The sequence below is a fragment of the Peromyscus maniculatus genome, chromosome 14 (assembly GCF_049852395.1).
Source record: "Peromyscus maniculatus bairdii isolate BWxNUB_F1_BW_parent chromosome 14, HU_Pman_BW_mat_3.1, whole genome shotgun sequence".
Classification (NCBI taxonomy): Eukaryota; Metazoa; Chordata; class Mammalia; order Rodentia; family Cricetidae; genus Peromyscus; species Peromyscus maniculatus.
Window position 1 is genome coordinate 42,577,979 of NC_134865.1, and position 26,697 is coordinate 42,604,675.

Sequence of the window (26,697 nt, forward strand, 5' to 3'; positions counted from 1 at the left end):
AATTAGGGTTCAATTAAACTTCCTAAACGGAGTTGAATCACATTCAGATTCAAGTTCTAGCTGCAGGTGATCATTCAGGGTAAGAACACCACCCTTGTGCTCTTCTGTCCATACACAGTGCAAATAGCATTCGCGTCTGTTCCCAGCAACTACAGTGTATTGGACTGAAGAGAATCTCCTGTTTTACTTAGTTTTCAATACAGAGTTGAACTAGATATGCCCTGTTTGTGTAGTATGCAGAGTTCTTTTGTTTTGAGCTAGCTCACTATACTGGCCTTATAGGAAACAGAGTAGAGTGCAAGAATGCCCTTTTCTCAAAATCAGAGTGTTTTTCTTGTATGGCAGACTAGGGTTCAATTGAACAAGGTAAGGGGTGTTGAATCACATTCAGGTTCAAGTGCTAGCAGCAAGTGGTATTTCAGTGTAAGAACACCACGCTAGTGCTATTCTGGCCCTACACAGTGCAAATAGCATTCGCGACTGTTCCCAGCAAGTACAGTGTATTGGCCTGAAGAGAAGCTCCTGTTTCACTTAGTTTCCAATAGAGAGTGGAAAGAGATATGCCCCGTTGCTGAATGAAGCACAGTTCTTTTATGTTGAGCTAGCTAACTGTACTTGTCCTTCAGCAAAACAATACAGTGCAAAAATGCCCTTTTCTCGAAAGCAGAGTGTTTTTCTTGTATGGCCAACTAGGGTTCTATTTAACTTCATAAAGGGAGTTGAATCATATTCAGTTTCATGTTCTAGCAGCAAGTGTTAATTCAGGGTAAGAACACCACTCTTGTGCTATTCTGACAGTACACAGTTGAAATAGCATTCCCGTCTGTTCCCAATAATTACAGTGTATTGGACTGAAGATTAGCCCTTGTTTGACTTACTTTCCAATACTGAGTTGAACTAGATATGCCTCGTTTGTGTAGGAAGCACAGTTCTTTTGTTTTGAGCTAGCTCACTCTACTGGCCCAATAGGACACACAGCAGAGTGCAAGAATTCCCTTTTCTCAAAAGCAGAGTGTTTTTCTTGTATGGAAAACTAGGTTTCAATTAAACATCCTAAATGGAGTTGAATCACATTCAGTTTCAAGTTCTAGCAGCAAGTGTTCATTCAGGGTAAGAACACCACTCTTTTGCTATTCTGGCCATACACAGGGCAAATAGCATTCGTGTCTGTTCCCAGCAATTATAGTTTATTGGACTGAAGAGAAGCTCCTGTTTGACTTAGTTTCCAATACTGAGTTGAACTAGATATGCCTCGTTTGTGAAGGTATGAACAGTTCTTTTGTTTGGAGCTAGCTCACTCTACTGGCCAAATAGGAAATACAGCAGAGTGCAAGAATTCCCTTTTCTCAAAGGCAGAGTGGTTTTCTTGTATGGCAAACTAGGCTTCAGTTAAACTTCCTAAAGGGAGTTCAATCACATTCAGTTTCAAGTTCTAGCAGCAAGTGTTAATTCAGGGAAAGAACACCACTCTTGTTCTATTCTGGCTCTACACAGTGAAAATAGCATTCGCCCCTGTTCCCTGGAGTACAGTGTATTGGACTGAAGAGAAGCTCATGTTTGAGTTACTTTCCAGTACAGAGTTGAACTAGATATGCCCCATTTATGTAGGATGCACAGTTCTTTTGCTTTGAGTTAGCTCACTGAACTGGCCATATAGGAAACACAGTAGAGTGCATTAATGCCATTTTCTCAAAAGCAGAGTGTTTTTCTTGTATGGCAAACTAGGGTTCAATTTAACTTCCTAAACGCAGTTGAATCACAATCAGTTTCAAGTTCTAGCAGCAAGTATTCATTAAGGGTAAGAACACAACTCTTGTGCTATTCAGGCCCTACACAGTGCAAATAGCATTCGCGTCTGTTCCCGCCAAGTACAGTGTATTGGACTGAAGAGAAGCTCTTGTTTGACTTAATTTCCAATACTAAGTTTAACTAGATATGCCATGTTTGTGTAGGAAGTACAGTTCTTTTGTTTTGAGCTCACTCACTGTACTGTCCCTATAAGAAACACAGTACAGTGCAAGAATGTCCTTTTCTCAAGAGAAGAGTGTTTTTCTTGTATGGCAAACTAGGGTTCAATTAAACTTCCTAAAAGGAGTTTAATCATATTCAGTTTCAAGTTCTAGCAGCAAGTGTTAATTCAGGGTATGAACACAACTCTTGTGCTATTCTGGCCATATATACTGCAAATAGCATTCGAGTCTGTTCCCACCCAGTACAGTGTAGGATGAAGAGAAGCTCCTGTTTCACTTAGTTTCCAGTACAGAGTTGAACTAGATATGCCCCGTTTCTGTAGGAAGCACAGTTCTTTTCTTTTGAGCTAGCTCACTGTAATGGCCCTATAGGAAACACAGCAGAGTGCAAGAATGCCCTTTTCTCAAAAGCAGAGTGTTTTTCTTGTATGGCAAAGTAGGTTTCAATTAAACTTCATGAACGGAGTTGAATCACATTCTGTTTCAAGTGCTAGCAGCAAGTTTTAATTCAGTGTAAGAACATCACTCTTTTGCTATCCTGCCCCTACAAAGTGCAAATAGCATTCGTGTCTGTTCCCAGCAATTACAATGTATGACTGAATATAAGCTCCTGTTTGACTTAGTTTCCAATACTGAGTTGAACTAGATATGCCTCGTTTGTGAAGGTATGAACAGTTCTTTTGTTTGGAGCTAGCTCACTCTACTGGCCAAATAGGAAATACAGCAGAGTGCAAGAATTCCCTTTTCTCAAAGGCAGAGTGGTTTTCTTGTATGGCAAACTAGGCTTCAGTTAAACTTCCTAAAGGGAGTTCAATCACATTCAGTTTCAAGTTCTAGCAGCAAGTGTTAATTCAGGGAAAGAACACCACTCTTGTTCTATTCTGGCTCTACACAGTGAAAATAGCATTCGCGTCTGTTCCCTGGAGTACAGTGTATTGGACTGAAGAGAAGCTCATGTTTGAGTTACTTTCCAGTACAGAGTTGAACTAGATATGCCCCATTTATGTAGGATGCACAGTTCTTTTGCTTTGAGTTAGCTCACTGAACTGGCCATATAGGAAACACAGTAGAGTGCATTAATGCCATTTTCTCAAAAGCAGAGTGTTTTTCTTGTTTGGCAAACTAGGGTTCAATTTAACTTCCTAAACGCAGTTGAATCACAATCAGTTTCAAGTTCTAGCAGCAAGTATTCATTAAGGGTAAGAACACAACTCTTGTGCTATTCAGGCCCTACACAGTGCAAATAGCATTCGCGTCTGTTCCCGCCAAGTACAGTGTATTGGACTGAAGAGAAGCTCTTGTTTGACTTAATTTCCAATACTAAGTTTAACTAGATATGCCATGTTTGTGTAGGAAGTACAGTTCTTTTGTTTTGAGCTCACTCACTGTACTGTCCCTATAAGAAACACAGTACAGTGCAAGAATGTCCTTTTCTCAAGAGAAGAGTGTTTTTCTTGTATGGCAAACTAGGGTTCAATTAAACTTCCTAAAAGGAGTTTAATCATATTCAGTTTCAAGTTCTAGCAGCAAGTGTTAATTCAGGGTATGAACACAACTCTTGTGCTATTCTGGCCATATATACTGCAAATAGCATTCGAGTCTGTTCCCACCCAGTACAGTGTAGGATGAAGAGAAGCTCCTGTTTCACTTAGTTTCCAGTACAGAATTGAACTAGATATGCCCCGTTTCTGTAGGAAGCACAGTTCTTTTCTTTTGAGCTAGCTCACTGTAATGGCCCTATAGGAAACACAGCAGAGTGCAAGAATGCCCTTTTCTCAAAAGCAGAGTGTTTTTCTTGTATGGCAAAGTAGGTTTCAATTAAACTTCATGAACGGAGTTGATTCACATTCTGTTTCAAGTGCTAGCAGCAAGTTTTAATTCAGTGTAAGAACATCACTCTTTTGCTCTCCTGCCCCTACAAAGTGCAAATAGCATTCGTGTCTGTTCCCAGCAATTACAATGTATGACTGAAGATAAGCTCCTGTTTGACTTAGTTTCCAATACTGAGTTGAACTAGACATGCCCCGTTTGTTTAGGAAGCACAGTTATTTTGTTTTTAGCTAGCTCACTGTACTGGCTCTATAGGAAAAACAGTAGAGTGCAAGAATGCCCTTTTTTCAAAAGCAGAGTGTTATTCTTGTATGACAAACTAGGGTTCAATTAAACTTCCTAAAGCGTTTTGAATCACATTGAGTTTCAAGTTCTAGCAGCAAGTGTTAATTCATGGTAAGAACACCACTCTTGTTCAATTTGGCCCAACACAGTGCAAAAAGCATTCATGTCTGTTACCAGCAAGCACAGTGTATTGAACTGAAGAGAAGCTCCTGTTTGACTTACTTTCCAAAACAGAGTTGTACTAGATATGCCCCGTTTGTGTAGGAAGCATAGTTCTTTTCTTTTGAGCTACCTCACTGTACTGCCCTATAGGAAACAGAGTAGAGTGCACGAAGGCCCTTTCACAAAAGCAGAGTGTTTTTCTTGTATGGAAAATTAGGGTTCAATTAAACTTCCTAAACGGAGTTGAATCACATTCAGATTCAAGTTCTAGCTGCAGGTGATCATTCAGGGTAAGAACACCACCCTTGTGCTCTTCTGTCCATACACAGTGCAAATAGCATTCGCGTCTGTTCCCAGCAACTACAGTGTATTGGACTGAAGAGAATCTCCTGTTTTACTTAGTTTTCAATACAGAGTTGAACTAGATATGCCCTGTTTGTGTAGTATGCAGAGTTCTTTTGTTTTGAGCTAGCTCACTATACTGGCCTTATAGGAAACAGAGTAGAGTGCAAGAATGCCCTTTTCTCAAAATCAGAGTGTTTTTCTTGTATGGCAGACTAGGGTTCAATTGAACAAGGTAAGGGGTGTTGAATCACATTCAGGTTCAAGTGCTAGCAGCAAGTGGTATTTCAGTGTAAGAACACCACGCTAGTGCTATTCTGGCCCTACACAGTGCAAATAGCATTCGCGACTGTTCCCAGCAAGTACAGTGTATTGGCCTGAAGAGAAGCTCCTGTTTCACTTAGTTTCCAATAGAGAGTGGAAAGAGATATGCCCCGTTGCTGAATGAAGCACAGTTCTTTTATGTTGAGCTAGCTAACTGTACTTGTCCTTCAGCAAAACAATACAGTGCAAAAATGCCCTTTTCTCGAAAGCAGAGTGTTTTTCTTGTATGGCCAACTAGGGTTCTATTTAACTTCATAAAGGGAGTTGAATCATATTCAGTTTCATGTTCTAGCAGCAAGTGTTAATTCAGGGTAAGAACACCACTCTTGTGCTATTCTGACAGTACACAGTTGAAATAGCATTCCCGTCTGTTCCCAATAATTACAGTGTATTGGACTGAAGATTAGCCCTTGTTTGACTTACTTTCCAATACTGAGTTGAACTAGATATGCCTCGTTTGTGTAGGAAGCACAGTTCTTTTGTTTTGAGCTAGCTCACTCTACTGGCCCAATAGGACACACAGCAGAGTGCAAGAATTCCCTTTTCTCAAAAGCAGAGTGTTTTTCTTGTATGGAAAACTAGGTTTCAATTAAACATCCTAAATGGAGTTGAATCACATTCAGTTTCAAGTTCTAGCAGCAAGTGTTCATTCAGGGTAAGAACACCACTCTTTTGCTATTCTGGCCATACACAGGGCAAATAGCATTCGTGTCTGTTCCCAGCAAGTATAGTTTATTGGACTGAAGAGAAGCTCCTGTTTGACTTAGTTTCCAATACTGAGTTGAACTAGATATGCCTCGTTTGTGAAGGTATGAACAGTTCTTTTGTTTGGAGCTAGCTCACTCTACTGGCTAAATAGGAAATACAGCAGAGTGCAAGAATTCCCTTTTCTCAAAGGCAGAGTGGTTTTCTTGTATGGCAAACTAGGCTTAGGTCAAACTTCCTAAAGGGAGTTCAATCACATTCAGTTTCAAGTTCTAGCAGCAAGTGTTAATTCAGGGAAAGAACACCACTCTTGTTCTATTCTGGCTCTACACAGTGAAAATAGCATTCGCGTCTGTTCCCTGGAGTACAGTGTATTGGACTGAAGAGAAGCTCATGTTTGAGTTACTTTCCAGTACAGAGTTGAACTAGATATGCCCCATTTATGTAGGATGCACAGTTCTTTTGCTTTGAGTTAGCTCACTGAACTGGCCATATAGGAAACACAGTAGAGTGCATTAATGCCATTTTCTCAAAAGCAGAGTGTTTTTCTTGTATGGCAAACTAGGGTTCAATTTAACTTCCTAAACGCAGTTGAATCACAATCAGTTTCAAGTTCTAGCAGCAAGTATTCATTAAGGGTAAGAACACAACTCTTGTGCTATTCAGGCCCTACACAGTGCAAATAGCATTCGCGTCTGTTCCCGCCAAGTACAGTGTATTGGACTGAAGAGAAGCTCTTGTTTGACTTAATTTCCAATACTAAGTTTAACTAGATATGCCATGTTTGTGTAGGAAGTACAGTTCTTTTGTTTTGAGCTCACTCACTGTACTGTCCCTATAAGAAACACAGTACAGTGCAAGAATGTCCTTTTCTCAAGAGAAGAGTGTTTTTCTTGTATGGCAAACTAGGGTTCAATTAAACTTCCTAAAAGGAGTTTAATCATATTCAGTTTCAAGTTCTAGCAGCAAGTGTTAATTCAGGGTATGAACACAACTCTTGTGCTATTCTGGCCATATATACTGCAAATAGCATTCGAGTCTGTTCCCACCCAGTACAGTGTAGGATGAAGAGAAGCTCCTGTTTCACTTAGTTTCCAGTACAGAGTTGAACTAGATATGCCCCGTTTCTGTAGGAAGCACAGTTCTTTTCTTTTGAGCTAGCTCACTGTAATGGCCCTATAGGAAACACAGCAGAGTGCAAGAATGCCCTTTTCTCAAAAGCAGAGTGTTTTTCTTGTATGGCAAAGTAGGTTTCAATTAAACTTCATGAACGGAGTTGAATCACATTCTGTTTCAAGTGCTAGCAGCAAGTTTTAATTCAGTGTAAGAACATCACTCTTTTGCTATCCTGCCCCTACAAAGTGCAAATAGCATTCGTGTCTGTTCCCAGCAATTACAATGTATGACTGAAGATAAGCTCCTGTTTGACTTAGTTTCCAATACTGAGTTGAACTAGACATGCCCCGTTTGTTTAGGAAGCACAGTTATTTTGTTTTTAGCTAGCTCACTGTACTGGCTCTATAGGAAAAACTGTAGAGTGCAAGAATGCCCTTTTTTCAAAAGCAGAGTGTTATTCTTGTATGACAAACTAGGGTTCAATTAAACTTCCTAAAGCGTTTTGAATCACATTGAGTTTCAAGTTCTAGCAGCAAGTGTTAATTCATGGTAAGAACACCACTCTTGTTCAATTTGGCCCAACACAGTGCAAAAAGCATTCATGTCTGTTACCAGCAAGCACAGTGTATTGAACTGAAGAGAAGCTCCTGTTTGACTTACTTTCCAAAACAGAGTTGAACTAGATATGCCCCGTTTGTGTAGGAAGCATAGTTCTTTTCTTTTGAGCTACCTCACTGTACTGCCCTATAGGAAACAGAGTAGAGTGCACGAAGGCCCTTTCACAAAAGCAGAGTGTTTTTCTTGTATGGAAAATTAGGGTTCAATTAAACTTCCTAAACGGAGTTGAATCACATTCAGATTCAAGTTCTAGCTGCAGGTGATCATTCAGGGTAAGAACACCACCCTTGTGCTCTTCTGTCCATACACAGTGCAAATAGCATTCGCGTCTGTTCCCAGCAACTACAGTGTATTGGACTGAAGAGAATCTCCTGTTTTACTTAGTTTTCAATACAGAGTTGAACTAGATATGCCCTGTTTGTGTAGTATGCAGAGTTCATTTGTTTTGAGCTAGCTCACTATACTGGCCTTATAGGAAACAGAGTAGAGTGCAAGAATGCCCTTTTCTCAAAATCAGAGTGTTTTTCTTGTATGGCAGACTAGGGTTCAATTGAACAAGGTAAGGGGTGTTGAATCACATACAGGTTCAAGTGCTAGCAGCAAGTGGTATTTCAGTGTAAGAACACCACGCTAGTGCTATTCTGGCCCTACACAGTGCAAATAGCATTCGCGACTGTTCCCAGCAAGTACAGTGTATTGGCCTGAAGAGAAGCTCCTGTTTCACTTAGTTTCCAATAGAGAGTGGAAAGAGATATGCCCCGTTGCTGAATGAAGCACAGTTCTTTTATGTTGAGCTAGCTAACTGTACTTGCCCTTCAGGAAAAACAATACAGTGCAAAAATGCCCTTTTCTCGAAAGCAGAGTGTTTTTCTTGTATGGCCAACTAGGGTTCTATTTAACTTCATAAAGGGAGTTGAATCATATTCAGTTTCATGTTCTAGCAGCAAGTGTTAATTCAGGGTAAGAACACCACTCTTGTGCTATTCTGACAGTACACAGTTGAAATAGCATTCCCTTCTGTTCCCAATAATTACAGTGTATTGGACTGAAGATTAGCCCTTGTTTGACTTAGTTTCCAATACTGAGTTGAACTAGATATGCCTCGTTTGTGTAGGAAGCACAGTTCTTTTGTTTTGAGCTAGCTCACTCTACTGGCCCAATAGGAAACACAGCAGAGTGCAAGAATTCCCTTTTCTCAAAAGCAGAGTGTTTTTCTTGTATGGAAAACTAGGTTTCAATTAAACTTCCTAAATGGAGTTGAATCACATTCCGTTTCAAGTTCTAGCAGCAAGTGTTCATTCAGGGTAAGAACACCACTCTTTTGCTATTCTGGCCATACACAGGGCAAATAGCATTCGTGTCTGTTCCCAGCAAGTACAGTTTTTTGGACTGAAGAGAAGCTCCTGTTTGACTTATTTTCCAATACTGAGTTGAACTAGATATGCCTCGTTTGTGAAGGTATGAACAGTTCTTTTGTTTGGAGCTAGCTCACTCTACTGGCCAAATAGGAAATACAGCAGAGTGCAAGAATTCCCTTTTCTCAAAGGCAGAGTGTTTTTCTTGTATGGCAAACTAGGCTTCAGTTAAACTTCCTAAAGGGAGTTCAATTACATTCAGTTTCAACTTCTAGCAGCAAGTGTTAATTCAGGGAAAGGACACCACTCTTGTTCTATTCTGGCTCTACACAGTGAAAATAGCATTCGCGTCTGTTCCCTGGAGTACAGTGTATTGAACTGAAGAGAAGCTCATGTTTGAGTTACTTTCCAGTAAAGAGTTGAACTAGATATGCCCTATTTATGTAAGATGCACAGTTCTTTTGCTTTGAGTTAGCTCACTGAACTGGCCATATAGGAAACACAGTAGAGTGCATTAATGCCATTTTCTCAAAAGCAGAGTGTTTTTCTTGTATGGCAAACTAGGGTTCAATTTAACTTCCTAAACGCAGTTGAATCACAATCAGTTTCAAGTTCTAGCAGCAAGTATTCATTAAGGGTAAGAACACAACTCTTGTGCTATTCAGGCCCTACACAGTGCAAATAGCATTCGCGTCTGTTCCCGCCAAGTACAGTGTATTGGACTGAAGAGAAGCTCTTGTTTGACTTACTTTCCAATACTAAGTTTAACTAGATATGCCATGTTTGTGTAGGAAGTACAGTTCTTTTGTTTTTAGCTCACTCACTGTACTGTCCCTATAAGAAACACAGTACAGTGCAAGAATGTCCTTTTCTCAAGAGAAGAGTGTTTTTCTTGTATGGCAAACTAGGGTTCAATTAAACTTCCTAAAAGGAGTTTAATCATATTCAGTTTCAAGTTCTAGCAGCAAGTGTTAATTCAGGGTATGAACACAACTCTTGTGCTATTCTGGCCATATATACTGCAAATAGCATTCGAGTCTGTTCCCACCCAGTACAGTGTAGGATGAAGAGAAGCTCCTGTTTCACTTAGTTTCCAGTACAGAGTTGAACTAGATATGCCCCGTTTCTGTAGGAAGCACAGTTCTTTTCTTTTGAGCTAGCTCACTGTAATGGCCCTATAGGAAACACAGCAGAGTGCAAGAATGCCCTTTTCTCAAAATCAGAGTGTTTTTCTTGTATGGCAAAGTAGGTTTCAATTAAACTTCATGAACGGAGTTGAATCACATTCTGTTTCAAGTGCTAGCAGCAAGTTTTAATTCAGTGTAAGAACATCACTCTTTTGCTCTCCTGGCCTTACAAAGTGCAAATAGCATTCGTGTCTGTTCCCAGCAATTACAATGTATGACTGAAGATAAGCTCCTGTTTGACTTAGTTTCCAATACTGAGTTGAACTAGACATGCCCCGTTTGTTTAGGAAGCACAGTTATTTTGTTTTTAGCTAGCTCACTGTACTGGCTCTATAGGAAAAACAGTAGAGTGCAAGAATGCCCTTTTTTCAAAAGCAGAGTGTTATTCTTGTATGACAAACTAGGGTTCAATTAAACTTCCTAAAGCGTTTTGAATCACATTGAGTTTCAAGTTCTAGCAGCAAGTGTTAATTCATGGTAAGAACACCACTCTTGTTCAATTTGGCCCAACACAGTGCAAAAAGCATTCATGTCTGTTACCAGCAAGCACAGTGTATTGAACTGAAGAGAAGCTCCTGTTTGACTTACTTTCCAAAACAGAGTTGAACTAGATATGCCCCGTTTGTGTAGGAAGCATAGTTCTTTTCTTTTGAGCTACCTCACTGTACTGCCCTATAGGAAACAGAGTAGAGTGCACGAAGGCCCTTTCACAAAAGCAGAGTGTTTTTCTTGTATGGAAAATTAGGGTTCAATTAAACTTCCTAAACGGAGTTGAATCACATTCAGATTCAAGTTCTAGCTGCAGGTGATCATTCAGGGTAAGAACACCACCCTTGTGCTCTTCTGTCCATACACAGTGCAAATAGCATTCGCGTCTGTTCCCAGCAACTACAGTGTATTGGACTGTAGAGAATCTCCTGTTTTACTTAGTTTTAAATACAGAGTTGAACTAGATATGCCCTGTTTGTGTAGTATGCAGAGTTCATTTGTTTTGAGCTAGCTCACTGTACTGGCCCTATAGGAAACAGAGTAGAGTGCAAGAATGCCCTTTTCTCAAAATCAGAGTGTTTTTCTTGTATGGCAGACTAGGGTTCAATTGAACAAGGTAAGGGGTGTTGAATCACATTCAGGTTCAAGTGCTAGCAGCAAGTGGTATTTCAGTGTAAGAACACCACGCTAGTGCTATTCTGGCCCTACACAGTGCAAATAGCATTCGCGACTGTTCCCAGCAAGTACAGTGTATTGGCCTGAAGAGAAGCTCCTGTTTCACTTAGTTTCCAATACAGAGTGGAAAGAGATATGCCCCATTACTGAATGAAGCACAGTTCCTTTATGTTGAGCTAGCTAACTGTACTTGTCCTTCAGCAAAACAATACAGTGCAAAAATGCCCTTTTCTCGAAAGCAGAGTGTTTTTCTTGTATGGCCAACTAGGGTTCTATTTAACTTCATAAAGGGAGTTGAATCATATTCAGTTTCATGTTCTAGCAGCAAGTGTTAATTCAGGGTAAGAACACCACTCTTGTGCTATTCTGACAGTACACAGTTGAAATAGCATTCCCTTCTGTTCCCAATAATTACAGTGTATTGGACTGAAGATTAGCCCTTGTTTGACTTAGTTTCCAATACTGAGTTGAACTAGATATGCCTCGTTTGTGTAGGAAGCACAGTTCTTTTGTTTTTAGCTAGCTCTCTCTACTGGCCCAATAGGACACACAGCAGAGTGCAAGAATTCCCTTTTCTCAAAAGCAGAGTGTTTTTCTTGTATGGAAAACTAGGTTTCAATTAAACTTCCTAAATGGAGTTGAATCACATTCAGTTTCAAGTTCTAGCAGCAAGTGTTCATTCAGGGTAAGAACACCACTCTTTTGCTATTCTGGCCATACACAGGGCAAATAGCATTCGTGTCTGTTCCCAGCAAGTACAGTTTATTGGACTGAAGAGAAGCTCTTGTTTGACTTAGTTTCCAATACTGAGTTGAACTAGATATGCCTCGTTTGTGAAGGTATGAACAGTTCTTTTGTTTGGAGCTAGCTCACTCTACTGGCCAAACAGGAAATACAGCAGAGTGCAAGAATTCCCTTTTCTCAAAGGCAGAGTGTTTTTCTTGTATGGCAAACTAGGCTTCAGTTAAACTTCCTAAAGGGAGTTCAATCACATTCAGTTTCAAGTTCTAGCAGCAAGTGTTAATTCAGGGAAAGAACACCACTCTTGTTCTATTCTGGCTCTACACAGTGAAAATAGCATTCGCGTCTGTTCTCTGGAGTACAGTGTATTGGACTGAAGAGAAGCTCATGTTTGACTTAGTTTCCAATACAAAGTTGAACTAGGTATGCCCCGTGTGTTTATTAAGCACAGTTCTTCATTCTGACCTAGCTCACTGTACTGGCCCTATAGGAAACACAGTAGAGTGCAAGAATGCCCTTTTCTCAAAAGTAGAGTCTTTTTCTTGTATGGCAAACTAGGGTTCAATTTAACTTCCTAAACGGAGTTGGATCACATTCAGTATCAAGTCTAACAGAAGTGTTCATCCAGGGTAAACCCCCCCCTCTTGTGCTATTCTGGCCATAGCCAGTGCAAATAGCATTTGCTTCTGTTCCCAGCAAGTACAGTGTATTAGACTGAAGAGAAGCTCTTTTTGACTTAGTTTCCACTACTGAGTTGATCTAGGTATGCTCCGTGTTTTTATTAAGCACAGTTCTTTTGGTTTCAGCTAGGTCACTGTACTGGCCCGATAGGAAACACATTAAAGTGCAAGAATGCCCTTTTCTCAAAAGCAGAGTGTTTTTCATCAATGGCAAAGTAGGGTTCAATTAAACTTCCAATACGGAGTTGAATCACATTCAGTTTCAAGTGCTAGCAGCAAGTGTTAATTCAGGGTAAGAACACCACTCTTGTGTCATTCTGGGATACACAGTGCAAATAGCATTCGCGTCTGTTTCCAGCAATTACAGTGTATAGGACTGAAAAGAAGCTCCTGTTTGACTTATTTTCTATTACTGAGTTGAACTAGATATGCTTCGTTTGTGTAGGAAGCACAGTTTTTTTGTTTTGAGCTTGCTCACTGTACTGTCCCTATCGGAAACACAGTAGAGTGCAAGATTGCCCTTTTCTCAAAAGCAGAGTGTTTTTATTCTATGGCAAACTATGGTTCAATTAAACTGCCTAAATGGTGTTGAATCCCATTGAGTTTCAAGTTCTACCAGCAAGTGTTAATTCAGGGTAAGAACACCACCCTTGTGCTATTCTGGCCATCAACAGGGCAAATAGTATTCGTGTCTGTTCATAGCGAGTACAGTGTATTGGACTGAAGAGAAGGTCCTGTTTGACTTAGTTTCCAATACTGAGTTGAACTAGATATGCTCCGTTTGTGTAGGAAGCACAGTTCTTTTACTTTGAGCTAGCTCACTGTACTGGCCCTATAGGAAACACAGTAGAGTGCAAGAATGCCATTTTCTCAAAAGCAGAGTGTTTTTCTTGTATGGCAAACTAGGGTTCAATTAAACTTTGTAAAGAGTGTTGAATCATGTTCACTTTCACGTTCTGGCAGCTAGTGTTAATTCATGGTAAGAACACCACTCTTGTGCTATTCTGACCCTACACAGTGCAAATAGCATTCATGTCTGTTCCCAGGAAGTACAGTGTATTGGACTGAAGAGAAGCTCCTTTTTGACTTTGTTTCCAATATTGAGTTGAACTATGTATGCCCCATTTGTGTAAGAAGCACAGTTTTTTTGATTTGAGCTAGCTCACTGTACTGGCCCTATAGGAAACACATTAGAGTGCAAGAAAGCCCTTTTCTCAAAAGCAGAGTGTTTTTCTTGTATGGCAAATAGGGTTCAATTAAAATTCCTAAACGGAGTTGAATCACATTTAGTTTCAATTTCTAGCAGCATGTGTTATTTCAGGTTAAGAAAACAACTTTTCTACTATTCTGGCATTACACAGTGCCAATAGCATTCGTGTCTGTTCCCAACAAGTACAGTGTATTGGACTGAAGAGAAGCTCATCTTTGACTTAGTTTCCAATACTGAGTTGAACTAGATATGACCCGTGTGAGTAAGAAGCACAGTTCTTTTGTTTTGGGCTAGCTCACTGTACTGGCCCTATAGGAAACACAGTAGAGTGCATTAATGCCCTTTTCTCAAAAGCAGAGTGTTTTCCTTGTATGGAAAACTAGGGTTCAATTAAACTTCCTAAAGGGTGTTGAATCACAATCAGTTTCAAGTTCTAGCAGCAAGTGTTAATTAAGGGTTGGATCACCACTGCTGTGCTATTGGGGCCATACACAGTGCAAATAGCATTCGCGTCTGTTCCCAGCAAGTACAGAGTATTGGAATGAAAAGAAGCTCCTGTTTGACTTAGTTTCCAATACTGAGTTGAACTAGATATGCCCCGTTTGTGTATGAAGCACAGTTCTTTTGTTTTCAGCTAGCTCTGTATACTGGCCCGATAGGAAACACAGTAGAGTGTACGAATGCCCTTTTCTCAAGAGCTATTGTTTTTTTGTATGGCAGACTAGGGTTCAATTAAACATAGTAAATTTTGTTGAAACACATTCAGTTTCAAGTGCTAGCATCAAGTGTTAATTCAAGGAAAGAACATCACTCTTGTGCTATTCTGGACTTACACAGTGAAAATAGCATTCGCGTCTGTTCCCAGCAAGTACAGTTTATTGGACTGAAGAAAAGCTCATATTTGACTTAGTTTCCAATACAAAGTTGAACTAGACATGCCTCATATGTGAAGGACGTACAGTCCTTTTGTTTTGAGCTAGTTCACTGTATTGTCCCTATACGTAACACTGCAGAGTGCAAGAATACCCTCTTCTCAAAAGCAGATTTTTTTTCTTGTATGGCAAACTAGGGTTCAATTAAACTTCCTAAACGGAGTTGAATCACGTTCAGTTTCAAGTGCTAGTAGCAACTTTATATTCAGGGTAAGTACATGACTCTTGTGCTATTCTTGGCTAAACAGTGCAAATAGCTTTCTCCTCTGTTCCCAGCAAGTACAGTGTATTGGATAGAAGAGAAGCTCCTGTTTGACTTAGTTTCCAATACTTAGTTGATCTAGATAAGCACCTTTTATGTAGGAAGGCCATTTATTTTGTTTTGAGCTTGCTCACTGTACTGGCCATATAGGAAACACAGTAGAGTACAAAAATGCCCTTTACTCAAAAGCAGAGTATTTTTCTTGTATGGCAACCTAGGCTTCAATTAAACTTCCTATAGGGAGTTGAATCATATTCAGTTTCAAGTTCTAGCAGCAAGTGTTAATTCAGGGAAAGAACACAACTTTTGTGCTTTTCTGACCCTATATAATGCAAATAGCTTTCACGCCTGTTCCCAGCAAGTACAGTGTATTGGACTGAAGAGAAGCTTCTGTTTGACTTACTTTCGAATACTATGTTTAACTAGATATGCCCCGTTTGTTAAGGAAGCACAATTCTTTTGTTTTGAGCTAGCTCACTGTACTGGTCCTATAGGAAACACAGTCGAGTGAAAGAATGCGCTTTTCTCAAAAGCCGAGCGTTTTCTTGTATGGTAAACTAGTGTTCAATTAAATTTCCTAAACGGACTTGTATCACATTCAGTTTCCAGTGCTAGTAGCAAGTGTTAATGCAGGGAAAGCACACCACTATTGTGCTATGCTGGGATACATAGTGCAAACACCATTCCCGTCTGGTCTGAGCTAGCTCTCTGTACTGGCCCTATAGGAAACACAGTAGAGTGCACGAATGGCCTTTTCTCAGAAGCAGAGTGTTTTTCTTGTATTGCAAACTACGGTTCAATTAAACTTCCTAAACAGAGTTGAATCACATTCAGTTTCAAGAGCTAGTGGCAAGTATTATTCAGGGTAAGAACACCACTCTTGTGCTATTCTGGGATAAACAGTGCAAATAGCTTTCTCCTCTGTTCCAAGCAAGTACAGTGTATTGGACTGAAGAGAAGCTCCTGTTTGATTTACTTTCCAACACTAAGTTTAACTAGATATGCCAAGTTTGTGTAGGAAGTACAGTTCTTTTGTTTTGAGCTCGCTCACTGTAATGACCCTATAAGAAACACAATACAGTGCAAGAATGTCCTTTTCTCAAGAATAGAGTGTTTTTCTTGTATGGCAAACTAGGGTTCAATTAAACTTCCTAAAAGGAGTTTAATCATATTCAGTTTCAAGTTCTAGCAGCAAGTGTTAATTCAGGGTAAGAACACCACTCTGTGCTATTCTGTGTTAATTCAGGATAAGAACTAAAACTCTTTTGCTATTCTGGTCATACACAGGGCAAATAGCACTGGCGTCTGTTCCCAGCAACTACAGTTTATTGGACTGAAGAGAAGCTCCTGTTTGACTTAGTTTACAATAGAAAGTTGAACTAGATATGACCCGTTTGTATTGGAAGTACAGTTCTTTTGTTTTGAGCTAGCTCACTGTACTGGCCCTATAGGTAACACAGTAGAGTGCAAGATTGCCCTTTTCTCAAGAGCAGAGTGTTTTTCTTGTATAGCAAACTAGGCTTCAGTTAAACTTCCTAAAGGGAGTTCAATCACGTTCAGTTTGAAGTTCTAGCAGCAAGTGTTAATTCATTGAAAGAACACCACTCTTGTACTATTCTGGCTCTACACAGTGAAAATAGCATTCGCGTCTGTTCCCAGGAGTACAGTGTATTGGACTGAAGAGAAGCTCCTGTTTGACTTAGTTTCCAATACAAAGTTGAACTAGGTATGCCCCGTGTGTGTATTAAGCACAGTTCTTTCGTTTTGAGCTAGCTCACTGTACTGGCCCTATAGGAAACACAGTAGAGTGCAAGAATGCCCTTTTCTCAAAAGTAGAGTCTTTTTCTTTTATGGCAAACTAGAGTTCAATTTAACTTCCTACACGGAGTTGGATCACATTCAGTTTCAATTTCTACCAGCAAGGGTTAATTCAGGGTAAGAACACCACTATTGTGCTATTCTGGCCATACCCAGTACAAATAGCATTCGCCTCTGTTCCCAGCATGTACAGTGTATTGGTCCGAAGAGAAGCTCCTATTTGACTTAGTTTCCACTACTGAGTTGAACTAGGTACGCCCCGTTTGTTTATTAAGCAAAGTTCTTTTGGTTTGAGCTAGGTCACTGTACTGGCCCGATAGGAAACACACTACAGTGCAAGAATGCCCTTTTCTCAAAAGAAGAGTGTTTTTCTTGTATGGCAAACTAGGATTCAATTAATCTTCCTAAACGTAGTTGAATCACATTCAGTTTCAAGTTCTAGCAGAAAGTGTTAATTCAGGGTAAGAACACCACTCTGTGCTATTCTGGCCCTACACAGTGCAAATTGCATTCCCGTCTGTTCCCAGCAAGTACAGTGTATTGGACTGAAGAGAAGCTCCTGTTTGACTTAGTCTCCAATACTGAGTTGAACTAGATATGCCCCGTTTTTGGAGGAAGCACAGTTCTTTTGTTTTGAACGAGCTCACTGTACTGGCCTTATAGGAAACACAGTAGAGTGCAAGAATGCAGTTTTCTCAAAAGCACAGTGTTTTTCTTCTATGGCAAAATAGGGTTCAATTAAGTTCCTAAAGGTTGTTGAATCACAATCAGTTTCAAGGACTAGCATCAAGTATTCATTCACGTTAAGAACACCACTCTTGTGCTATTCTGGCCAAAAACAGTGCAAATAGCATTTGCGTCTGTTACCAGCAAGTACAGTGTATTGAAATGAAGAGAAGCTCCTGTTTGACATAGTTTCCAATGAAGAGTTGAACTAGATATGTCCCGTGTGTGGGAAGCACAGTTCTTTTGTTTTGAGCTAGCTCACTGTATTGGTCCTATAAAAAACAGAGTAGAGTGCAAGAATGCTCTTTCCTCAAAAGCAGAGTGTTTTTCTTGAATGACAAACTAGGGTTCAATTAATCTTCCTTAACGGAGTTGAATCACATTCAGTTTCAAGTTCTAGCAGCAAGTGTTAAATAAGGGTAAGAATACCACTCTTGTGCTATTCTGGCCATACACAGTGCAAATAGCATTCGTGTCTGTTACCCGCAACTAGAGTGTATTGGACTGAAGAAAAGCTCCTGTTTGACTAGGTATCCAATACTGAGTTGAACTAGGTATGCCTGGTTTGTTTAGGAAGCACAATTCTTTTGTTTTGAGCTAGCTCACTGTATTGGTCCTATAGGAAACACAGTCGAGTGAAAGAATGCCCTTTTCTCAAAAATAGAGTGTTTTTCTTGTATGGCAAAGTAGGGTTCAATTTACCTTCCTAAACGGAGTTGGATCACATTCAGTATCAAGTTCTAACAGAAGTGTTCATTCAGGGTAAACACCCCTCTTGTGCTATTCTTGACATACACAGTGCAAAAAGCATTCTCGTATGTTAATAGGAAGTACAGTGTATTGGTCTGAAGAGAAGCTCCTGTTTGACTTAGTTTCCACTACTGAGTTGAACTAGGTATGCCCCGTTTCTTTATTAAGCAAAGTTCTTTTGGTTTAAGCTAGATCACTGTACTGGCCCGATAGGAAACACAGTACAGTGCAAGAAAACCCTTTACTCAAAAGCAGAGTGTTTTTCTTGTGTGGCACTAGGGTTCAATTAAACTTCCTAAACGGAGTTGAATCAAATTCACTATCAAGTTCTACCCGCAAGTGTTAATTCAGGGTAAGAACACTACTCTGTGCTATTCTGGCCCTACACTGTGCAAATAGCATTCGCGTCTGTTCCCAGCAAGTACACTGTATTGGACTGAAGAGAAGCTCCTGTTTGAATTAGTTTCCAATACTGAGTTGAACTAGATATGCCCCGTTTTTGGACGAAGCACAGTTCTTTTGTTTTGAGCGAGCTCACTGTACTGGCCCTATAGGAAACACAGTAGAGTGCAAGAATGCTGTTTTCTCAAAAGCAGAGTGTTTTTCTTCTATAGCAAAAGAGTGTTCAATTAAAGCTCCTAAAAGTTTTTGAATCACAATCAGATTCAAGGTCTAGCAGCAAGTATTCAATCAGGTGAAGAACAACACTCTTGTGCTACTCTGGCCCTACACAGTGCAAATAGCATTCCCTTCGGTTCCCAGCAAGTACACTGTATTGAAATGAAGAGAAGCTCCTGTTTGACATAGTTTCCAATACAGAGTTAAACTAGATATGTCCCGTGTGTTGGGAAGCACAGTTCGTTTGTTTTGAGCTAGGTCACTGTACTGGTCCTATAAAAAACAGAGTAGAGTGCAGGAATGCTCTTTTCTCAAAAGCAGAGTGTTTTTCTTGAATGACAAACTAGGGTTCAATTAAATTTCCTTAACGGAGTTGAATCACATTCAGTTTCAAGTGCTAGCAGCAAGTGTTAAATCAGGGAAAGAATACCACTCTTGTGCTATTCTGGCCATACACATTGCAAACCGCATTTGTGTCTGTTACCCGCAACTAGAGTGTGTTGGACTGAAGAGAAGCTCCTGCTTGACTTACTATCCAATACTGAGTTGAACTAGGTATGCCCCGTTTGTGTAGGAAGCACACTTATTTTGTTTTGAGCTAGCTCACTGTACTGGCCCTATAGGAAACACAGTAGAGTGCAAGAATTCCATTTTATCAAAAGAAGAGTGTTTTTCTTGTAGGACAAACTAGAGTTCAATTTAACTTCCTAAACGGAGTTGGATCACATTCAGTTTCAAGTTCTAACAGAAGTGTTCGTTCAGGTAAACACCCTTCTTGTGCTATTTTTGCCATACCCCGTGCAAATAGCATTCGCGTCTGTTCCCAGCAAGGACAGTGTATTGGACTGAAGAGAAGCTCCTGTTTGACTTAGTTTCCACTACTGAGTTGAAGTAGGTATTCCCCGTTTGTTTAATAAGCACAGTTCTTTTGGTTTGAGCGAGGTCACTGTACTGGGCCTATAGGAAACCCAGTACAGTGCAAGAATGCCCTTTTCTCAAAAACAGAGTGTTTTCTAGAATGGCAAACTAGGGTTCAATTAAACTATCAAAACGGAGTTGAATCACATACAGTTTCAATTTCTAGCAGCAAGTGTTAATTTAGCTTAAGAACACCACTATTGTGCTATTCAGGCCATCAACAGGGCAAATAGCATTTTCGTCTGTTCCCAGCAAGTACAGTGTATTGGAATGAAGAGAAGGGCCTGTTTGACTTAGTATCCAATAATGAGTTGAACTACGTATGCCCCGTTTGTGTAGGAAGCACAGTTCTTTTGTTTTGAGCTAGCTCACTGTACTGGCACTATAGGAAACACATTAGGGTGTAAGAAGGCCCTTTTCTCAAAAGTAGAGTGTTTTTCTTGTATCGCAAACTAGGGTTCAATATAACTTCCTAAATGGAGTTGGACCATATTTAGTTACAGGTTCTAACAGAAGTGTTCATTCAGGGTAAGAACACAAATCATGTGCTATTCTTCCCGTGCCCAGTGGAAATAGCATTCGCGTCTGTTAACAGCAAGTACAGTGTATTAGACTGAACAGAAGCTCCTGTTTGAATTAGTTTCCACTAATGAGTTAAACTAGGTATGCCCCGTTTGTTTATTAAGCACAGTTCTATTGGTTTGAGCTAGGACACTGTATTGGCCCGATAGGAAACACAGTGTTAATTCAGGGTAAGAACACCACTATTGTGCTATTCAGGCCATCTACAGGGCAAATAGCATTCGCGTCTGTTCCCAGGAAGTACAGTGTATTGGACTGAAGAGAAGCTCCTGTGTGACTTAGTTTCCAATACAGAGTTGAACTAGATATGTCCTGTGTGTTTGGGAAGCACAGTTCTTTTTTTTTTTTTTTTTTTTTTTGAGCTAGCTCACTGTACTGGTCCTATAAAAACAGAGTAGAGTGCAAGAATGCTCTTTTCTCAGAAGCAGATTGTTTTTCTTTAATGACAAACTAGGGTTCAATTAAATTTCCTTAACGGAGTTGAATCATATTTAGTTTCAAGGGCTAGCAGGAAGTGTTAAATCAGGGTAAGAACACCACTCTTGTGCTATTCTGGCCATACACAGTAAAATAGCATTCGTTTCTGTTACCCGCAACTAGAGTATATTGGACTGAAGAGAAGATCCTGTTTGACTTAGTTTCCACTACTGAGTTGAACTAGGTATGCCCCGTTTGTTTAATAAGCACAGTTCTTTTGGTTTGAGCTAGGTCACTTGTCTGGCCCTATAGGAAACAGAGTACAGTGCAAGAATGACCTTTTCTCAAAAACAGAGTGTTTTTCTAGAATGGCAAACTAGGGTTCAATTAAAATTCCAAAACGGAGTTGAATCACAGTCAGTTTCAATTTCTAGCAGCAAGTGTAAATTCAGGTTAAGAACACCACTATTGTGGTATTCAGGCCATCTACAGGGCAAATAGCATTCACGTCTATTCCCAGCAAGTACAGTGTATTGGACTGAAGAGAAGCTCCTGTGTGACTTAGTTTCCAATACTGAGTTGAACTAGATATGCCCCGTTTCTGTAGGAAGCACAAATCTTTTGTTTTGAGCTAGCTCACTGTACTGGCCTTATAGGAAACACAGTAGAGTTCAAGAATGCCCTTTTCTCAAAAGCAAGGTGTTTCTTGTATGGCAAACTACGATTCATTTAACTTTCTAAATGGAGTTGAATCACATTCAGTTTCAAATTCTAGCAGCAAGTGTTCACTCAGGGTAAGAAAACCACTCTGTGCTATTCTGGCCCTACACAGTGCAAATAGCATTCACGTCTGTTTCCAGCAAATACAGTGTATTGGACTGAAGAGAAGATCCTGTTTGAGTTAGTTTCCAGTACAGAGTTGAACTAGATATGCCCCGTTTCTGTAGGAAGTACAATTCTTTTGTTTTGAGCTAGCTCACTGTACTGGACCTATAGGAACACAGTAGAGTAAAATACTGCCCTTTTCTCAAAAGCAGAGTGTTTTTCTTCTATAGCAAACTAGGATTCAATTAAACTTCCTACACGGAGTTGAATCACATTCAGTATCAATTTCTAGCAGCAAGTGTTAATTCAGGGTAAGAACACCACTATTGTTCTATTCAGGCCATCTACAGGGCAAATAGCATTTTCGTCTGTTCTCAGCAAGTACAGTGTATTGGACTGAAGAGAATCTCCTTTTTGACTTAGTTTCCAAAACGGAATTGAACTAGGTATGCCCAGGTTGTGTAATAAGCACAGTTCTTTTGATTTGAGCTAACTCACTGTACTTGCCCTATAGGAAACACAGTAGAGTGCAAGAATGCCCTTTTCTCAAAAGCAGAGTGTTTTTCTTTTATGGCAAACTAGGGTTCAATTAAACTTCCTAAATGGAGTTGAATCACATTCAGTGTCACGTTCTGGCAGCAAGTGTTAATTCATGGTAAGAACACCACTCTGTGCTATTCTGGCCCTACACAGTGCAAATAGAATTCGCATCTGTTCCCAGCAAGTACAGTGTATTGGACTGAAGAACAGCTTCTGTTGGACTTAGTTTCCAATACTGAGAATAACTAGATATGCCCCATTTTTGGAGAAAGCACAGTTCTTTTGTTTTGAGATTTTTCACTATACTGGCCCTATAGGAAACAGAGTAGAGTGCAAGAATGCCGTTTTCTCAAAAGCAGAGTGTTTTTCTTGTATGGCAAAATAGGGATCAATTAAAGTTCCTAAAGGGTGTTGAATCACAATCAGATCAAGTTCTAGCAGCAAGTATTCATTCAGGTTAAGAATACCACTCTTGTTCTATTCCATTACTGAGTTAAACTAGATATGCCCTGTTTGTGTAGGAAGCACAGTTCTTTTGTTTTGACCTAGCTCACTGTACTGGCCTTAGAGGAAATACAGTAGAGTTCAAGATTGGCCTTTTCTCAAAAGTATGATGGTTTTTTTTATGGCAAACTAGGGTTCAATTAAACTTCCTAAACAGAGTTGAATCACATTCAGTTTCAAGTTCCGGCTGCAAGTGTTAATTCACAGTAAGACCACCATTCTTGTGCTATTCTTGACCTACACTGTGCAAGTAGCATTCCTGTCCTTTCCCAGCAAGTACAGTGTATTGGACGGAAGAGAAGCTCCTGTTTGACTTAGTTTCCAATACAGAGTTGAACTAGGTATGCCTCGTTTCTGTAGGAAGCAAGTTCTTTTGTTTTGAGCTATCTCACTCTACTGGCACTATAGGAAACACAGTAGAGTGAAAGAATGCCCTTTTCTCAAAAGCAGAGTTTTTTCTTGTATGGCAAACGAGGGTTCAATTTAACTTCCTGAACGGAGTTGGATCATATTCAGTTTCAGGTGCTAGCAGCAAGTGTTAATTCAGGGTAAGAACATCACCCTTGGGCTATTCTGGCCATCCATAGGGCAAATAGTATTCGCCTCTATTCCCAGCAAGTACAGTCTATTGAACTGAAGAGAAGGCCCTGTTTGACTTCTTTTCCAATACTGAGTTGAACTATGTATGCCCCGTTTGTTTAGTAAGCACAATTCTTTTGGTTTGAACTAGGTCACTGTACTGGCCCTATAGCAAACACAGTACAGTGCAAGAATGTCCTTTTCTCAAAAGCATAGTGTTTTTCTTGAATGGCATCTAGGCTTCAATTAAACTGCCTACACGGAGTTGAATCACAATCAGTTTCAAGTTCTAGCCTTAAGTTTTAATTCAGGGTAAGAATACCACTCTTGTTCTATTCTGGCCATCCACAGGACAAATAGCATTCGTGTCTGTTCGCTGCAAGTACAGTGTACTGGACTGAAGAGAAACTTCTGTTTGACTTAGTTTCCAATACTGAGTTGAACTAGATATGCCCCGTTTCTGTCGGAAGCACAGTTCTTTTGTTTTGAGCAACCTCACTGTACTGGCCCTATAGGAAAGACAATAGAGTTCAAGAATGCCCTTTAATCAAAAGCAGAGTGTTTTTCTTGTATGGCAAACTAGGGTTCAATTAAACTTCCTAAACGGAGTTTAATCACATTCAGTCTCAAGTTCTAAGAGAAGTGTTCATTCACGGTAAGTACAGCACTCTTGTGCTCTTCTGGCCCTACACAGTACAAATAGCATTCATGTCTGTTTCTAGCAGTTAAATCACATTCAGTTTCAAGTGCTAGCAGCAAGTGTTAAATCAGGGTAAGAAAACCACTCTTGTGCTCTTCTGGCCCTACACAGTGCAAGTAGCGTTCCTGTCCGTTCCCAGCAAGTACAGTGTATTGGACTGAAGAGAAGCTCCTGTTTGACTTAGTTTCCAATACAGAGTTGAACTAGGTATGCCACGTTTGTGTAGGAAGCACACTTCTTTTGTTTTGAGCTATCTCACTGTACTGGCCCTATAGGAAACACAGTAGAGTGAAAGAATGCCCTTTTCTCAAAAGCAGCGTGTTTTTCTTGTATGGCAAACTAGGGTCAATTAAACTTCCTAAACAGAGTTGGATCACATTCAGTTGCAAGTTCTAGCAGCAAGTGTTCATTACGGGTAAGAACACCACTCTTTTTCTATTCTGGCCATACACATTGCAAGTATCATTCGCGTCTGTTCCCAGCAAGTACAGTGCATTGGACTGAAGAGAATCTCGGTTTGACTTAGTATTCAATACTGAGTTGAACTAGATATGCCCCGTTTCTGTAGGAAGCACAGTTCTTTTGTTTTGAGCTAGCACACTGTACTGGCCTTATAGGAAACACAGTAGATGCAAGAATGCCCTTTTCTCAAAAGCAGGGTGTTTTTCTTGTATGGCAAACAAGGGTTCAATTAACCTTCTTACAGGGAGTTGAATCATATTCAGGGTCAAGTTCTAGCAGCAAGTGTTCATTCAGGTTAAGAGAACCACTCTTGTGCTATTTTGGTCATACACAGTTCAAACAGCTTTCTCGACTGTTCCCAGCAAGTACAGTGTATTGAATGAAGAGAAGATCCTGTTTTACTTATTTTCCAATACTGAGTTGAACTAGATATGCAGCGGTTTTGGGGGAAGCACAGTTCTTTTGTTTTGACCTACCTCACTGTACTGGCCCTATAAGAAACACAGTAGAGTGCAAGAATGCCCTTTTCTCAAAAGCAGAGTGTTTTTCTTGTATGGCAAACTAGGGTTCACTTTAACTTCCTAAAGGGTGTTGAATTCCATTCAGTTTCAAGTTCTCGCAGTAAGTGTTAATTCATGGTAAGAACACCACTCTTGTGCTATTCTGGCCATACACATTGCAAATAGCATTTGCGTCTTTTCCCGGCAAGTACAGTGTATTGGACTGAAGAGAAGCTCCTGTTTGACTTAGTTTGCAATACAAAGTGGAACTAGGTATGCCCCGTTGTGTAGGAAGCACAGTTCTTTTGTTTTGAGCTAGCTCTCTGTACTGGCCTTTTAGGAAACACAGTAGAGTGCAAGAATGCCCTTTTCTCAAAAGCAGAGTGTTTTTCTTGTATGGCAAACTAGGGTTCAATTAAACTTCCTAAATGGAGTTGGATCACATTCAGTTTCAAGTGCTAGCAGCAAGTGTTAATTCAGGGTAAGAACATCAACCTTGGGCTATTCAGGCGATCCACAGGGCAAATAGCATGCGCGTCTATTCCCAGCAAGTACAGTGTATTGAACTGAAGAGAATCCCCTGTTTGACTAGTTTCCAATACTGAGTTGAACTATGTATGCCCCGTTTGTTTAGTAAGCACACTTCTTTTGGTTTCAACTAGGTCACTGTACTGGCCCTATAGCAAACACAGTACAGTGCAAGAATGCCCTTTTCTCAAAAGCGTAGTGTATTCCTTGAATGGCAAACTAGGGTACAATTAAATTGCCTACACGGAGTTCAATCACATTCAGTTTCAAGTTCTAGCAGCAAGTGTTAATTCAGGGTAAGAACCCCACTCTGTTCTATTCTGGCATTCCACAGGACAAATAGCATTCGCGTCTGTGCCCAGCAATACAGTGTATCGGACTGAAGAGAAGCTCCTGTTTGACTTAGTTTCCAATACTGAGTTGAACTAGATATGCCCCGTTTGTGTAGAGAGCAGAGTTCTTTTGTTTTGAGCTAGCTGACTCTACAGGCACTATAGGAAACACAGTAGAGTTGCAAGAATGGCCTTATCTCAAAAGTACAGTGTTTTTCTTGTATAGCAAACTAGGGTTCAATTAAACTTCCTAAACGGAGTTGGATCACATTCAGTTTCAAGTTTTAGCAGCAAGTGTTCATTACGGGTAAACACCACTCTTGTTCTATTCTGGCCATACACATTGCAAATAGCATTCGCGACTGTTCCCAGCAAGTACAGTGTATTGGACTGAAGAGAATCTCTCTTTGACTTAGTATCCAATACTGAGTTGAATTAGATATGCCCCGTTTCTGTAGGAAGCACAGTTCTTTTGATTTGAGCTAGCTCACTGTACTGGCAGTATAGGAAACTCAGTAGAGTGCAAGAATGGCCTTTTCTCAAAATCGGGTGTTTTTCTTGTAAGGCAAACTAGTGTTCAATTAAAATTCCTACACGGAGGTGAATCACATTCAGTTTCAAGTTCTAGCAGCAAGTGTTCATTCAGGGTAAGAAAACCACTCTTGTGCTATTCTGCACATACACAATGCAAATAGCTTGCGCGTCTCTTACCAGCAAGTACAGGGTATTGGACTGAAGAGAAGCTCCTGTTTTACTTATTTTCCATACTGAGTTGAACTAGATATGCCGCGATTTGTGGAAAGCACTCTTCTTTTGTTTTGAGCTAGATCACTGTACTGGCCCTATAGGAAACACAGTAGAGTGCAAGAATGCTGTTTTCTCAAAATAAAGTGTTTTTCTTGTATGGCAAAATAGGGTTCAATTAAAGTTCCCAAAGTGTGTTGAATCACAATCAGTTTGAAGTTCTAGCAGCAAGTATTGATTCAGGTTAAGAACACCACTCTTGTTCTATTGT